Raw genomic sequence first — 18,610 nt, forward strand, 5'->3', positions numbered from 1 at the left:
TTTTCATGGCGCGAAGAAATAGGTAGAAAATGTTCACAAATTTGTTTTTACGTCATTATAAACTTTCTGACAATTCGATTCGATTTTGTAACTCAGCAGTTAAACCTTCACGTGTTTGTTCCAGCGTGGTGCCTAACTTTTCAAGCTGTTGCTGTGTTTGTATCTGATTTTGTTCCATTTGTTATTGATTTTGTTTCATTTGTTGCATTAATTGCAATAATAATGTATTAGTTTCTGGAACCTGTTTCTCTATGCTTTTCGGCAGTGCATTTGCACTGGGAACATTCGCATTTTGAAAAGCAGAAAATGTGTCTTGACTTAATTAAGAAAAATTTGAGGACGGAAAACCCGAATCTACGGTACTTGCAAGATGGTGTCCTGTCATTTCGGGTTCCTGGAGCGAGCTGTTGCCAGCCGATCGATCGACAATACTACTCTGTTCACTAGCTGTTTCACTGTCTACACGATTATTTATTGCCTGGTCCATTTCCCTATGCACAATTACCAAATTACTATGTTGAACATTAGTTAATTCATTACACGGTGGCGCTAACACGCTACTTTCGTCTTCACCGTCATTTCTCAGTTTACTTTGGAGCCTAGTATTACGTTTTTCACACGCCATAATTGTCACAATATTTCACACGATAACACAGAAAAGCACAATTCGAAGAGTAAAATAGGAAAACACATTAACGTAGCACTGAAACTAATATCTAATTAGTTGCAAGCACAGCTGCAAAATATTTGGTGCAAATCTACATGCATGTCACAACTATTTTACAGTACAACAAATAAAACTACAAAGGAGATTCTCTCTACAATTACGAGCTAGCAATATGAAAGTAGGCTGTTTAGGCTGGTAACGCCACGTAGCGCTCTCTATGAAAATCACTGACTGTGCTGTGTGCAGTGTGGCTGGTTGGCATTGTTGCAATATTCGCTATTGTAGTGTTGGGATGTGAACAGCACGCAGCGTTGGGCAGTTGGAGGTGAGCCGCCAGCAGTGGTGGATGTGGGGAGAGAGATGCCAGAGTTTTGAGAGCGGACGATCTGGACGTGTGTCCATCAAAAAAAGGATATTTGTAAGACTGGATGTCATGAACTGATATATATATTATGACTTTTGAATACTGTTGAGGTAAATGCATTGTTTGTTCTCTATTAAAATCTTTCATTTGCTAACTATGCCTATCAGTAGTTCGTGCCTTCAGTAGTTAGAATCTTTTATTTAGCTGGCAGTATTGGCGCTCGCTGTACTGCAGTAGTTCGAGTAACGAAGATTTTTGTGAGGTAAGTGATTCATGAAAGGTACAGGTTATTGTTATTCAGGGCCACTCTTTTGTAGAGATTATTGAAAGTCAGGCTGCGTTGCGCTAAAAAATAATATGTGTCAGTTTAGTGATGATCAGAATAAGTAAAGAGAGAACTGTCTGAGTACGTTCAGTGTTGCTCACCTGTTTGAAAATCAAACAACGCAAGAGTTTTTCCAGCACTGTCATTCTTTGCATACAAAGGGGACGTTTCGAATTCTGCCTTTTAACCCTTAACCTACCAAAGGACTTCAGAGGCCCATCAGTGGTATTTCATATTTTCTCTGTTAATAACCATACATTTCATTTTAATGAAATTTTATGACTTTTCGTAGTTTGTCAAGGTAGTCATAATTTTCGAAAAAATTATAAAACTTCACTTACGGCTTCATGTTAAAATGCTGCTAGTGCCATAAGGTTAGAAGCAATTTTTAAAGAACCAGATGTCTGTATGCACAGCGTCTGTCATGTTATTTGCCATTGTTGACTCGCACTGTTATTTTTTTAGTGTTGAACAGTCCTCCTTGGGATAAGCACATAAAATTTGGTGCATTATTTCATAACAGTTGTTAGTTCTGCAAATTGAAAATGTTACGGAGAAGAGTACTATCAGACGAGGAGATAAGGGAATTTTTGGAGCAAACTTCTGATTCTGAAAACCCGTCTAAGGAATGTGAATCTTCCTGTGAGGATGATAATGAGGTATATGTCGCTCAAAACTCAGAACTACGTGAAGATGATGATCATGGAGAATCCCTGTCCACCCCGATAGCTGCGTGGTGAGCGTGACACATTGCCGTCCTACGGGCCTGGGCTGGATTCCCAATTGGGTCGAGGATTCTCTCCGCTCAGGGACTGGGTGTTGTGCTGTCCTCATCATCATTTCATCCCCATCCGGCGCGCAGGTCGGACAGTGTGGCGTCGAATGTAATAAGACCTGCACCAAGGCAGCCGGACCTACCCCATAAGGAGCCTCCCGGCCAATGACACCAAACGCTCATTTTCATTTAGAATCCCTTTACGAAGATGGAGAAGAATAATTTAGTGCAAATTCTGTTAAGCGACATTGTTTGCTCGAAATGGGAATGAAATTTGGTCTAAAACTCCTCAAGCTGGAATTTCTGGTAGGTGGAGCAAAAAGGGTGTATTGAAAGAAGACCAGGGACCTACAAGTTATGCGATCAGGAACTGCGATAATGAAGAAGTTTGTTTTATGTTGTCCTTTTGTGTACCCCTTACTGAAAAAGTGTGTATATGGACCAAAAAGGACGTTTGAATCGTTTACAAGGACTGAGTTGGTTTAGATATGCCACGAAATGAAAAAGTTTCTTGATGTTCTGATCCTCACTGGAGTTTAAAAGAAATTAAGATGCCATTCAGCTTTGGAGAGTAGAGAATGACCGACCAGTGTTTAGTGAAATTATGTCTCGCAACACTTCCTTGCTGTTCTGAGTGTTTAATAAAAGATTACATTGTCCGCTGTAGAGTGTACTGCGCTTTATTAAAATAGCACTAGGAGAATACAGCAACAAAGAGTAACGTGTTCTGTTTTTAAACACTTAGAGGCTGTGGATCCCCACGAAAGTAAAATATTGTGGCAGTGTTTCGCTTTGACAATGCAGCAGCCCGACGTGAACATAGCTCAAGTGACAAATCGGAACCAGTGAGAGAAGCTTTGAGATGTGGGAAATTCCTGTTGGGGATGCCTACATTCCAGGGTGGTGCATGACAGCGGATGAACAGTTGATGACATTTCGGGGTCGCTATCCATTTCTACAATACATCCTATCAAAACTTGACAGGTACGGAATGAAGTTCTGGGCAACAACCCACTGCTGGAAATTGGAAATGTATTTGGGGTATTTGGAGAAGGAGGAACAAACCAGAGCCGTGCGACTTTGAGAGAAAGTTGCGAAAACCCTGGTGAGTGAAGTTGAAAAGTCTGGACGTAATATTGCCGGCCGAAGTGGCCGTGCGGTTAAAGGCGCTGCAGTCTGGAACCGCAAGACCGCTACGGTGGCAGGTTCGAATCCTGCCTCGGGCATGGATGTTTGTGATGTCCTTATGTTAGTTAGGTTTAACTAGTTCTAAGTTCTAGGGGACTAATGACCTCAGCAGTTGAGTCCCATAGTGCTCAGAGCCATTTTCTGGACGTAATATCACCTGTGATAATTATTTTACATCTGTCGGTTTAGCTCATTATTTGTCCCCAGAACAGTTTTTCACAGTTTTTATCCGCCAGGAAGTTTCATATCAGCGCACACTCCGCTGCAGAGTGAAAATCTCATTCTGGAAACATCCCCCAGGCTGTGGCTAAGCCATGTCTCCGCAATATCCTTTCTCTTAGGAGTGCTAGTTCTGCAAGGTTCGCAGGAGAGCTTCTGTAAAGTTTGGAAGGTAGGAGACGAGGTACAGACAGAAGTAAAGCTATGAGGACGGGGTGCGAGTCGTGCTTAGGTAGCTCAGTTGTTAGAGCACTTGCCCGCGAGTGGCAAAGGTCCCGAGTTCTAGTCTCGGTCCGGCACACAGTTTTAATCTGCCAGGAAGTTTCATTATTTGTTGTCAAAATATCTGACACTATTCGGTACTACCCGAAAAAACAAAGATGAAATACCTATCGATTTTATTACACCTAATTAGGTGAAATATTTTTGGTTTTCAACCAGATGTGATGATAGCCTCTTATTTTCCTAAGAAAAACAAAGTTGTTACCGTCCTTAGCTCTATTCATGGCCAACCAACGTTGTCATCATCACAGACCCCAGCTCTCGGCTGTGATACGTCTAGAGAGTGACAAGTCTTTATCCTTTTCTGTGTTTTCCACATAGTATATTCTAAATTTTGTGCACGTTTCTCTGTATAAGAGGGTTAATCTCACGTTTTAGGAGGTGTAAATTCAGTAAGTCTTTAGCGCAATTGTTGCTCACTAAACAGCCACCTACTTAGCTCTTTAACGCATCAGCGTCCATTGTTGACTCACCAGGAGGGTAGAAAGTCGCTCTTCTAGGATAGTCTGCACATTTTAGGTGAGACAGACAGCCAAGTGTAACTCTAAATAATCGGGTTGCAGCACGACCTACGGACGGATGACGTTCCAATCAACCGCCTAATCATTTCCCTTCCACCCGACCAACAGCACGACAACCAATGTATCAGCGAAGACATGGATCGCAGCAGGATTATGACTTAATAATAATTGGCATATAAACACAGTCAAGGTACAATGAACACTCAAAGAGAAAAGGAGAACAACATCAAGCTGTCAAACTACACGCCGTGCCGGACAGCTTCAACATGGCGAGGAAAACACACTGCTACAGAACTACACAAACGACCAGGGCAGGTAACCGAAACGTTAACGGCAACAAGGCAGAAGATATCGCTGGTGCACTTCACTAATCAGTTATAATCATTTCAAAGGTTGAACACCATACAGGGAGACGGCTGCAGAATTTGCCGACTCCAACACACCATCACGTTGCTGCTTGTGGGGACAGCCCAGGATGCAACAACCAGCAATTGTAACCTTCCCCTCACTTATCGAGTTAATGACAGTAAAAATTAAACCGCATGTACCTAATAGAAATTTGGGAAAAACAATCGTCACTGAAGTCAATCTGACAGTAAAGAGGGAGGAAAGGGTTATATCTAAATGAAAGGAAAAATGAAAATGAAACTGGTGGAAATTAATTTTGAAAAGGGGTAAAGTTAATAAAGAAAGTAAATGTGCGGTCGTTACGTTAACAATTAATTGGCGTTAATTAGATATTTGAGATTTGGGGAAAATTACGGTCGCCAGTCCCATGGACAACTACTATAATAACTGAAAATGAAAGATTAATGCACATATATTTAGCACTAAACGCGTGGCAACTGAAGGTTGACACATATTGTGTGAAAACTGAATGTTTGCCAGAAGTAATAAATTTCGCTACACTCTGACTTAATTCTGCAGAAGAATTAATAAGACCGGAAATTGAAAGTTAATTTAGTGACTGAAATTAATAGTGAGCTTTGTTTCTGAAGCACTACGAAATTCAGTAAAATAAGGTTAGTCTTGGGCTACCTCAACAATCATTTCAAAAGCTACTTGAATCTACGCAATTTAGAGAAAAGAGATTTAACTTTGAACCTGAATTAAAATTATTCTGAACAATTAACAATAGTAAAATTTAGTACGTACCAAGCTGAGCTGCAGTCACAGGTAAGCTAAAATATGCTAACAAAACTCGAACTCTTAATTTGTGCTTGTGTAATCTAAATAATGTAGCCAGCTATGAATATTTTAACTGAACTTTGAAATTAAAGCAGTGAAATGGAATGATATTACTTTTATGCTGGCGTTTGAATTTCAACGACACTCGGATTCATTCCGGAAAAGGAAGGGACCCTGTTTGGTAATGCAATTGGGACAATGAGCAACAAATGTTCATGATAAGTTGCTGTAATTTTAGTTATGCAAATGGAACAATTTGAAAAGTTGAGGTCTGCCATACAGTTCTAAAACTTTACGTGCTTCCAGTCTTCCTTGTTGGTTGATTGAAGGTTTGAAGTCGTCGATCGAGGAGGTGGCGACAGTCACTCATTGTCGGCCGTCGCTGTTGCAGAAGTTGGATGTTGGCGCGCCTTCTTCCCGACACTGTCACCAGGCGAAACGGGCTCTTGATGTGCGCCAGCTAATGCTTCCCGTCCGCGACACCGTGTCAGAAACTGGAGCGCAATTACATGCTGCCAAACCCCGGAAGCGCCGCAACTCGCGGGAGCGTCACTCAACACACCTGCTCCACCCCACTACCCCAGCCAGACCCTCTGTGCCCGCGCTCCATGCGGCAGAGTTAACACTACCAAAGATCCTAAACACTTTGGTTCTCCACACGACCTATCGATGTAGTCGTTCGATACCATAGTTTTCCCTAGGCCAGACCCAGCGTAAAAATACAAATAATATTTACAAAGCAAATCAATTATACATCGACATAAATGCATAAATATATATATACAAATAGTAAAACAATTACAATATATAAAGACATAGAAATGTCATATCTTCATGTAACAAAATAAGGAAAAAAATGTATAGTACAATAGATGGAAATAAGTTGCAGTTACTCACAGAGATCCAGTGAAAGCTGTAATTATTGTATGACTGCGACAGTTGGTAGTTATGCTAATGTGTCAATGCCGAACCGATTTACACCAGAAATTTAAAAAAAATTGTTCCAATTCAGAGCACCAGATCCCACTGTCATCACTGAACACTGTTTGTATGATGTCGTTAACATATTGAAAATAAATATTGTGTCTCATTTTGGGAGTCTCAGGAGCTGCTTTTTCTAATTTTTCCATACAGAAATTTGCTACTACCACTTCTCCAAGCGGGTTCTCCATAGTCTCGCCATCAATTTGTAGAATAAGGAAAAGTCACGTGCAGAAACATACCACAGGCCACGGTCTAATGACATAAATCACAAATCGAGAAGCATATAAATACTAGGCGTGAAGGTCTGTATGGTTTCATCAAATGCCAACTAACATTAATTTATCAGTGTTAAAGCTGACTGAGTCATATGCGTTTCGCGACTTGCAGATATAAGAAAGCCTGAAATGCGTCGTGGCATAAATGAAGCTATAGGACAAGTGGCGGGTGGTCGTATGTCTCGAAGTATTTGCTGGTCATGATTACAAGGATCAAAACAGATACACTAAGACAATAAAAAATTATAAAAAGGAATACACACCATGAAGGAATTATGCGAAATAGACGGAAGTCTGTAGAAGTCAGCTGGCCGCGGTGGTCTAGCGGTTCTAGGCGCTCAGTCCGGAACCGCGCGGCTGCTACGGTCGCATGTTCGAATCCTGCCTCGGGCATGGATGTGTGTGATGTCCTTAGGTTAGTTAGGTTTAAGTAGTTCTAAATTCTAGGGGACTGATGACCACAGATGTTAAGTTCCATAGTGCTCAGAGCCATTTGAACCATTTTGAATCTGTAGAAGTCACATACATGTACAGACAAACAAATTAGTATAGTTTCAGAAAAACTGGATGATTAATTCAGGAGAAGAAGATTCACAAATAGAGCTAATCAATAACACGTTGGTCCACCTCTGACCCTTATGAAGGCAGTTATTCGGCTTGGGATTGATTAATAGAGTTGTCGGATGCTCTCCTGAAGGATAACGTGTCAAATTCTGATCAAATAGCGCATAAGATTGTCAGAAAACCGAGCTAGTTTTAAGGACCTTCTCTATAGTGCCCCAAAAGATCTCAATGAGAGACACATCCCGCGACCTTGCTGGACAAGGCAGGATTTGGCAGGCACAAAGACAAGCAGCAGAAACTCTCGCCATGAGCGAGCGGCCATTATCTTGCTGAAATATAAGCCACGGATGAAGGACAACAAAACGGGGCGTAGAATATCACCGATGTACCACTGTGCTGTTAAGTTGCCACGGGTGACAGCCAAAGGGGTCTTGGTATGAAAAGAAATGGCACACCAGACCATCATCCCTCGTTGTCGGACTGTATGTGGGCAGTAGGCAGGGTGGAATGCCACTGCTGTCTGAGGCGATTCCAGACTCCTCTTTGCTGGTCATCGGGGCTCAGTTCGAAGTGGGACTCTTCAGTGAAGACAATCCTACTCCAGTCAATGAGATTCCAGGTCGAATGTGCTCGACGCCACTGTAAACGGGCTTGTTGGTGTACCGAAGTCAGTGATAGTCGGAGCTAGGGGCACTGTGAGCTCAGCACTCCTTCTGTGTCCACCAAAGTACCAGTCACACGTCGGATCGACGATAATGATTATTCTGGTTCTCTGGGTGCCCCTCCGACGATTGTCCGGTCTTCTCGTTCTGTCGTCGTGTTAAGCCGACCGCTTCCTTCTTGACGCTGTATTCAGCCATGTTTCACCCATTGCTGCCAACATTGTCGAATAGTGGCATCACTCCTATTCAAATGTCGAGCGTTTCGCCTATTACTCCAACCGGCTTCTTTGACCCCAGCTGCATGTCCTCTCCCAAAACCTGACATCTGCGTGTCCTGTTCACGTTTCTCTCTGCGAGGCATACTTAGTCTCTAACTTAGTACAAGACTTTATGCTCTGGTAGCAACATATCCGCTGTTTAATATACTTGACAGCTGCGCAATGGAATCGCGCTTCAGCTTCACACAGTCATCCATCGGCTGCCAAAGTTTACATTTTTGATTTTTCCATCGACTCCTACATGGATATCAATTTATGACGAATTAGCATAACTCCTTACTGGTGCGCAGCTGTTTTTTTGTCTTACAGAGTATTTTAAATATTTTCAGACGTTTTTGGTCTATAATCGGTAGGATTAGGTATGTTAATTGTTGATCAGAAGATCCTGTTCTCACTGAGTAGGGTCATCAGGTGTTCAGAATACAAGAAAGACACATTGGATTCTCGGCGTCCTTGTTAATACTGGATAGCCGCAAGGCGCATTTGTCACACGGAAGTGGTATTTAACAGAATAGTAGATCTTCGACGTGCAGTGTGGTGACGTTCTGTAGGAAAGAGGAGGAAAGGACTTCCAGTGATTACGTGACAACGCAAGTGCAGAAGAATGCTGCCGTGTGTCCGGGACGGGGTCCGAGGATCCTATTCGGCCGAGACAGGACGCCGGTTGACACTTGTCCAGAGCTATTACCGTGGCTGCCGGGCTGGTCGCTGACATTCAGCAGCCTGAAACCACGCCGCCGGCTGCGTCCTGCGGCCGTTGCCACACCCGGCGCGGAATTCCTCTCGGAGGCAGCTGCGCGGCAATCCTTGGTCCAGTTGCCCCACCTGCCATGCCCTTAGGCAAAAGGCCAAGGCACCTCGCACAGTGAAAGACGTGCCTTCGGAAGAACCACCTCTTACCGCTCCCCCTTGCCCCTACAGCGTCAGAAGGAGACCAAACGTCTATGTAAAATACCTAGGAGAACTCAGGTGCTCTAAAGGTCAACATATCTTCCATACGAATAACATTAATTTATCTAGCGTAAACCTACAGACTAAATGAAACACAAATCGTTCTTGGGTCATTAATCTTCTGACTGGTTTAGTGCTGGCCGCCACGAATTTGTCTCCCGTGGTAGCCTCTTCATCTCGAAGCACCACTTACGGTCCAAGTCCTCAATTATTTGCTGGTTGTATTCCAATAACTGTCTACCCATACATTTTTAACCTCTACAGCTTCCTCTGCTACCATGAAGTTATTCCATGACGCCTTATCACACATCTCCTATTACGCTGTCCATTTCTATTGCCATTATTTTCCATTTCTTCCTTTGTTCGCCGATTCTGTGGAGAACCTCCTCACTCCTTACCTGATCAGTTTACCTAATTTTCAACATTCTTCTGCAGCACCACATCTAAGACGCTTCTATTCTCTTCTGTTCCGGTATTCCCACAGTCCATGTTTCACTACCATACAATGATGTGCTCCAAATGTATATTCTCAGAAATGTCTTCTTCAAATTAAGGCCTATGTTTCATGCTAGTAGAAGTCTCTTGGACGAGACTGGCCTTCTTTCCAGTATTTTTTCTTCTTGTTGCACCCATTATCTAGGAGTAGCGTCTTTGATTAGAAACCAAACCGTCCTCGCTCCCGGGTTCGAATCCCACCGCCTTTTAAATTTTGAATAAAGATCATTGTCAGGAACGGCAGAAGACTTTCAGCATAGGAAGTCATCCTCATTCTGCCAATGGCCTTATTAAAGAGGGTGGAGGAGCGGGCAGAGGTTCAGGGAACTCTCTTGCTCTTCTGGTGGGATACTACCCCTAAAGGCTGAGGTATCAGCAAAGTCCAACGGCAATAAGATGCAGAAGGCAATGGAAATCACTGCATTAAAGACATATAATGTGTATCCACAGGTCATGTAGCCTGTAACTGAAAAAGTGTCATGACGATCTCTCCAATGGCAAAGATTCTGGAATAGTCCGCCATTCGGATCCCTGGGAGGGCACTGAAAAAGGTGAGGTGACCACGAGAAGAAGATTGAATAATCAACAAAAGGATACTGTCCTACGATTCGGGGCGTGGAAGTGAAAAGCTTGAACGTGGCAGTAAAGTTAGAACATCTGCAAAGGAAAATATAAATGCTCGATCTAGATATAATGAGTGTCAGTGAAGAGAAGTGAAAAGAAGACAAGGATTTGTGGTCAGATGAATATAAGGTAAAATCAACGGCAGTAGAAAATGGTATAATGGGAGTAGGATTCGTTATGAATAGGAAGGTAGGGCAGAGAATGTGTTACGGTCAACAGTTCAGTCATAGGGCTGTTCTCATCAGAATCGACAGTAAATCATCACCGGCAACGATAGTTCATGTATACAACCCGACAACACAAACAGAATACTAAGAGACAGAGAAAGTATATGAAGATATTAAAGGGGCCATTCCGTATGTAAATGGAGATGAAAATCTTATAGCCACGAAGGACTATAATGCGATTATAGGGGAAGGAGTAGAAGAAAGGATTACAGGAGAATATGGTCTTGGTACTAGAAATAAGATAGGAGAAAGACTAACAGAGTTCTGCAGTAAATTTAGATTAGCATTAACAAATACTCCGTTCAAGAACCGCAAGAGGACCAGGTATACTTGGAAAAGGCAGGGAGATACAGCAAGATCTTGTTTAGATTACATCATGGCCAGGCAGAGATTCCGAAATCAGATACGGGATTGTAAGGCGTACCTAGGAGCAGATATAGACTCGGATCGCAATTTAGCTGTGATGAAGAGAAGGTTGAAGTTTAAGAGACTAGTCAGAAAGAATCAATAAGCAAAGAAGTGGGAAACGGAAGTAGTAAGTAATGAAGAGATACGCTTGAAGTTCTCTAAGGCTATATAGATAGATGTTGCGATAGAGAAGAGTTCAGTAGGCAGTTCAATTGAAGAGGTATGGACATCTCTAAAAAGGACGATCATAGATGTTGGAAAGAAAAACATGAATGTTTCCTTTACCATGACCCCAGGTCACTAATTCAGCTTACCGTGAACATAAACCAAGATGTTTACTGCATTTCAATCTTCTCAATGACAAACTGTTCCCCTTTCTTCCGCTTTTCAAGCTGAATCGATGTAGGCAACCCCGTCTTCCAAGATGACAACAGTTGCCAAAAACATCCCCCAGGCTGTGGCTAAGCCATGTCTCCGCAATATCCTTTCTTTCAGGAGTGCTAGTTCTGCAAGGTTCGCAGGAGAGCTTCTGTAAAGTTTGGAAGGTAGGAGATGAGGTACTGGCAGAAGTAAAGCTGTGAGTACTGGGCGTGAGTCGTGCTTCGGTAGCTCAGATGGTAGAGCACTTGCCCGCGAAAGGCAAAGGTCCCGAGTTCGAGTCTCGGTCGGGCACACAGTTTTAATCTGCCAGGAAGTTTCATGACAACAGTTGTTTTCACAGCGTAACCGAACTTCTCTTTTTCTATGATTCTGAGTACGTAACAATATGTACCGGTATTCGGAAACAAGCCCTGAAAGAAATACCTTTTTGTATCTACAGCTTAGGCAAAAGAAATGTTTTATAGCGCAAGCCGACTAACGGAACACATATAGGAGAAATTACTGATTACTTTGTGCCCTGAAAGAATAGAGGACACAAATGAATATTTAAGTGAAATTTGTGATCACAGTTATCACTTGCAAGTTCAAAGGCTGATTTCGGGAATGTATATATAACCCACCACATAGTCAAGTTATGTTCCATTGTAAGAAGTTCAGTGTACTCAGAAATAAAACCATAAAGTTGTTACTAACGTCTGTGAATAAGAAAATAAACTTTATTGCCAATACTATCGTCGCATATCACAAAGAGGTAGCTTATTCCTATGAAGCACTAACACAGACTATCAGTACAACTGTGACGCTTGCCAGAAAAGTAAGTTCATACTCTGATTCCATCAGGTGACCCCACTGAAATGTATGTGGTTGTAGTACGTTGACAATTTAACTATAACGGTAAGATAAATACTTGAATCATAGAGTTTGAACTTTTAATAGCATACATTTGGTAATCCATGAACAACGTGTTAAAAATTTACTTTTTAGACATTGACTTTACAACACAAACCAAAGGGCAAATTATTCAGGAAGACAGACTAGGGTCGCCTCCAGCGTGTTGCTGGACAATACTGGCTAAATTAATGTTGTTCAGTTACTGTCGGAATTAGTAGTTTAATTCAGCAGTGATTTTTAATAATATTAAAAAAAAGCAAGGCTGTGAACAGAGTACGCAACGTCACTATGAAAATAAGAGTCAGGAAAAAATATAGGAGAGATATTAGAGAATATTAAGAATAATCCTCCAAACAGAACATTGATTCATTTGACATTACATCCATACACCCACACCCAAAGAAGAAACTCTAAGCGTCATAGAACAACCAAAAAGCAAAAAGCCGCACGCATATAAATAAATGAAATCTCATCCATATTAAGGCTAATAACAGAACACAATTATTTTATTTTCACTAATAGCTTCTATTTGCAACAAGAGAAGCTACGTATGGAGTACCTCATCAGGGGAACCCTAGCTGACATTTTCTTAAATCAAGTAGAGAGCATAATATCCAACAACAAAGTGAAACAGTACTCATCAGACTTCTGACTGGTTTGCTGTGGCTCGCCACGAACTCCTTTCTTATGCCAACGTCTTCGTCTCAGAGTAGTACTTGCAACCCTAAGTCTTCAGTTATTTGCTGCATGTATTCCATTCTCTATCTTGCTCTACACGTTTACAATCTACAGCTCCCTCTAGTTCCATGGAAATTATTTTCTGACGTCTCATCGATGTCCAGTCATCATGTCCCTTCTGCTTATCAGTGTTTTCCATATATTCCTTTTCTCTCCGATTCTACGCAGAACCTCACCATCCCTTACCTTATCAGTCCACCAAATTTTCAACATTCGTCTGTAGCGCCACACATCTAATGCTTCGATTCTCTTCTTTACTCGTTTACCCATAGTCTATGTTTCACTCCCGTACGACGCTGTGGTCCACACGTACATTCTCAGAAATTTCTTCCTCAAATTAAGGCCTATGTTTGATACTAGTAGGCTTCTCTTGGCCAAGATCGCCCTTTTCGCCAGTGCTAGTCTGCTTTTGATGTTCTCCTCGCTCCGTCCGTCATCGGTTATCTTGCCATATAGGTCGCAGAAATCCTTAACTCCCTCTATTTCGAGACCTTCAATCCTCATGTTAAGTTTCTCACTGTTCTCATTTCTGCTACTATTCATTACTATCGTCTTTCTAAGATTTACTCTCAATCCAGTCTGTACCCATTAGACTGTTCATTCCATTCAGTAAAAAACTGTAAATTTGTGGTAAGATCTCATCGGTCCCTAAGTTTACACACTACTTAGTCTAACTTAAAGTAACTTACGCTATGGACAACACACACACCCATGCCCGAGCGAGGACTCGAACCTCTGACGAGGTGAGCCTCTCGGACCGTGACAAGATGCCTGAGACAGTGAGGCTACCCAGAGCGGCCATTCCATTCAGTAGATCCTGTAATTCTTCTTCGCTTTCACTGAGGACAATAACGTCATCAGCGAATGTTGTCATTGATATCTTTTCACCTTGAATTTTAATTCCATTCTTCAACCTTTGTTTCAATTCCATCATTGATTCTTCGATGTGTAGATTGAACAGCAGGAGCGAAAGGCTACATCCTTGTCTTATGCCCTTTTTAATCCGAGGACTTCGTTCTTGACCTTCCAGTCTTATTATTCACTATTGGCTCTTGGGCATGTTGTATATGGCCCATCTCTCTCTATAGCTTACCCCTGTTTTCTTCAGGATTTCGAACTTCTTACACCATTTTACACTGTCGAATGCTTTTTTCAGGTCGACAAGCCCTACGAATGTGTCTCGATTTGTCTGTAGCCATGCTTTCATTATCAACCTCAACATCAGAATTTCGTCTTCGGTGCCTTTACCTTTCCTAAAGCACAGCTGATTATCATGTAACACACCCTCAGTTTTCTCTTCCATTCTTCTGTATATTATTCTTGTCAGCAACTTGCACACATGAGCTGTTCAGCTGCTGGTCCAATAATTCTCGTACTCGTCAGCTATCTTCGGAATTGTGTAGATGAAATTTTTCCGAAAATCGATTGGTATATCACCATACTCATAGATTCTACACATCAAAGTGAGTAGTCGTTTTGTTGCTTCTTCCCACAATGAATGCTCATTCCAATGGAGTGTTTTCTATACCTTCTACCTTATTCGATCTCAAGCCTTCCAAAGCTCTTTTAAATTCCGATTCTAATGCTGGATGCCCCATTTCTTCTATATCGCCTCCTGTTACGTGTTCCATCACATCAAACAAGTTTTCTCCTTCGTAGAGCCCTTCAGTGTACTCTTTACATCTATCTACTCTTTCCCCTTCATTAACAGTGGAATGACCATTGCTATCTTAATTTTACTTTTAATTTCACCGAAGGTTGTTTTGATTTTTCTATAAGCTGAGTCAGTCCTTCCAACAATCATTTTTTTTCCGATTTCTTCACCTTTGTCATACAGCCATTTCGTCTTAGCTTCCCTGCACTTCCTGTTTATTTCATTTCTCAACTACTTGTGTCTCTGTGTTTCTGCATTTCCCTGAACGTTTTTGTATTTCCTTCTTTCAGACCGATGACCTAGCAGTTTGGTCCCTTCTGCCCCCCCCCCCCCCCCTCCCCTCTTTAAGCCAACCAACCTTTCTTCAGCGATCAACTTAACTATTTCCTCTGTTACTCATGGTTTATCGCTGTTAATTTGGTTTTGTTACGTTTTTCTTTCCCACTTCTGTGATTCCCATGTTTAGAGACGCCCATTCCTATTCAACTGAACTGCCTATTGAGGTATTCCTTATTGAAGCAGCTATAGGCATAGAGAACTTCAAACGTATCTCTTCATTCCTTAGAACCGCGGCATCGCACTCCTTTATGTATTGATTTTTCCTGACTAATTTCTTAAACTTCAGCCCACTCTTCGTCACTACTAGATTATGATCTGAATCTACGTCAGCTCCTGGGTACGAAAAAAATGAGTGTGAAATCTTATGGGACGTAACTGCTAAGGTCATCAGTCCCTGAGCTTACACACTTCGTAACCTAAATTATCCTAAGGACAAACACGCGCACCCATGCCCGAGGGAGGACTCGAACCTCCGCCGGGACCAGCCGCACAGTCCATGGCTGCAGTGCCTGAGACCGCTCGGCTAATCCCGCGCGGCGCTTCTGGGTACACCAAAATAATATACTGGCATCAATATGTGGATGATAATTTGTCTCAAAGATGAAACACAAAATAGTATAGAAGAGCTACACAGTAAAACATCAGCACGGTATACCCACAAATACATTTAATAACGGAAACTGAAGAAAACAAGAAACTAAGTTTTGTGGACCTGACAATAACAGGTGACAACAATCAAAAAGAATTTTACATATACAGGAAACCTACATTCACAAGCTCTGTTATCCATTGTACATCCAGACAGCTGACAGACTATAAACACACTAGGTTCACACATTCCCAACAACTTACAAAGAACACCTCAAACCACGAAACTACACGCATGAACTAAACATAATCAAACAAGTCGCTGTTCAAAGTGAATTCAAAATAACACGACAAGATAAAAACAAAGGACAATGAGCGTGGCCACTCACACAAGTGTACAACCACAGGGTCTGATAAAACAAAGACAAAACACACAGGCAACACAGCAGACTGCTTCACATCAGAGAAATGAAACAACTGGTACACATTAATATATAATAACAACAATAGTACATGGAATTGTAAATGTTATGAAGCTTGAGGTCCTAATAACGTTCAGAACAGACGACACAGTATAATAAAGACTGAGATCAGACAAAAGAAATTCAAAGAGTTCAGCAATGTACGAATATACCATGTCACATGCAACTCCTCTCAATCCCGATACATAGGACAAACAAGCAGGAACTTCCGAAAAAGGTACGCAGAACACATGAGAGCTCTGAAAAGTGAGAGCATACAGTACACTTTTGTGGAACATTTAACAAGTGATAACCGCCACCTTACAAATTTCAAAACTGATCTACGCATTTTGAAACACAGCAACAGTTTACTGCGCAAATTAACATTGGAAAAAAAATCATTACTTGCGGAAGGTTCAATGAATGGTAAAAAAGCAGTAAATGAACTCTCAGTACTTTACAACACAAACTTTACTGCTCACTGACACAGGGCACAGCAAGGAAACAAAACACACACACAAAAGTATATTATGAGCAAGCAACCGCATGATTACTACCGTCATCGCACACGAAGGCCTAAGTAAGGAACAGGAGTCATAAGAACTCCCGCTACAGCTTTTAAAATCTTCTCGCGATATGCGATAGATCTAGCGACAAAACTTGACAGCAAGATGGCGCAATGGTTTGAGTCGCTGCCAAAGTGATAGGCTATGCTTTTCTGTGTGTTTAGAGCAACAAAAAGCAAACCAGCTAATGTGAGTACAAGACACGATTACGTTACAACGTAGCGTCCACCAAAATTGCATTCACAGAGCCACCGCTAATTCCAGCAGTAACAACACTGACTTCTGCAAGTTCGTTTTTTCGTAGTTGTCAATAATAGCCTCTCATGCCTTGCAGATGATATGTTGTATGCCGAAAAACGGCAGGGAACATAGAAATCGTGGAAAGACTCTAAAGTACAAGGGAATCACAAAAAGATTCGCATAATATCGTATATGAAGCCAAACAGTACTTGTGTAACGTATTTCATAATTCTTTGTGACGATGCTAATTTTTACGTGTTTCAGAATGAAGAACCCACTGATGGTGGCGATATTTCTCTGGAACTAGCTTGAGGAAGAAAATAAGTGTTTTGCGGACCCATAACTCCAGATTGTTTTACGCATACACGGGCCAATGGACGAGTTTTCACGTTACAATGATAAAATAATAAGTATTTCATCTTAAAACATAATCAGTTATACAAAAATGGTAACTCGATTTTCCGTCGGAGCTTGGCGGAACATGATAATAATATTAAACAGGAAACATGTGCTACTGTTCTGCTAATTTACATTTGTTTCGTCACGGGCCAGCTTTTGACTCTTAAGACCATGTTCAGATGACACCTGAATGTCACAGACAGAAACAAAATGGCGTGCGGCTTGCACAGACATTATTTACACAGAAAACAAGAAAATGATGACATGTGGAGTGTTTACGTAAGAAAATAGTAAGATTTTTGTCATGCAGATACAGTTATTTTAAATAGAAAAAGGAACAAAGTTTTTTTATGCCGAAATATAGTTCACAGTAGATGAACAAATATAGTTGAGTTTACAGTTTCAGTCTTGTATTTGTAACTATAATTTAACATAGGGGAACAATTAAACTGAATTTGATCGTTTAACGTTAAGCTCTTGTTCTGTGTCAGATGTTTCAAAGTGGCTCTAAGCTAGGGTGTCCATTCGTCCCGTTGTTCCCGGGACAGTCCCGTTTTTTACCAAAATGTCCCGCTGTCCCGAAAGTTTTTTTGGGGACGCTCAAATGTCCCGTTTTTTTATGATTCCGCTTGGCTAGAGTATTTTACGCTACTGGTTGTTTGATTTACTATTAACTGCACAATTATTTACGCTAGGAAGCGTGTGATGACTTTCAGCATACCTCAAACACGTACCGAACTGTCAAAAATCGCAAGTAATTTTATACGCACTATAGGTTACGAATAAAAACGAAGATTCTTCTCTTCTAAATCGATCCACTGAATCCGTCCTTTCGGTCCAGAGATACTCTATACCACTGATACTTGCTCTCTGGCTTTCGTCACCACACTGTTAATGCTTTGCAATGTGCAATCACTATTTCATTATACCAAAATGAAAGTGTAATTTTTACAGCAATATAAAAAGCGAGTTTCCTTTTATCACTGGTAGTGGAGAAACTGTAGAACGTACGTTGTGCAGATCAAAATTTGCTATTGGTCATGGTGGAAGGTCTGACATTGTGAATCACATTAAGACGAAGAAACATCGCATGAGTGATCAAACTAAAAGAGCAAATAAATGCGTGAGTGACTACTATGTAAACTTAAAATCAGTAACAGAAATGGACAGGCAGTTGGCAGCACAAGAAGCTACGTTTGCATACCACAGTGCAATGCATAACCATAGCTTTAAGTCAATGGACTGTACTACAGCAGCTGCTAAAAAAACTTTTCAATCCTAAATTCACATGTGGACACAAAAAAATGTAATGCAATCATTTCAAATGTTATTGCACCGTATGCAGCTCAGCAGGTT

Source organism: Schistocerca nitens, chromosome 4, assembly GCF_023898315.1.
Source record: "Schistocerca nitens isolate TAMUIC-IGC-003100 chromosome 4, iqSchNite1.1, whole genome shotgun sequence".
NCBI lineage: Eukaryota > Metazoa > Arthropoda > Insecta > Orthoptera > Acrididae > Schistocerca > Schistocerca nitens.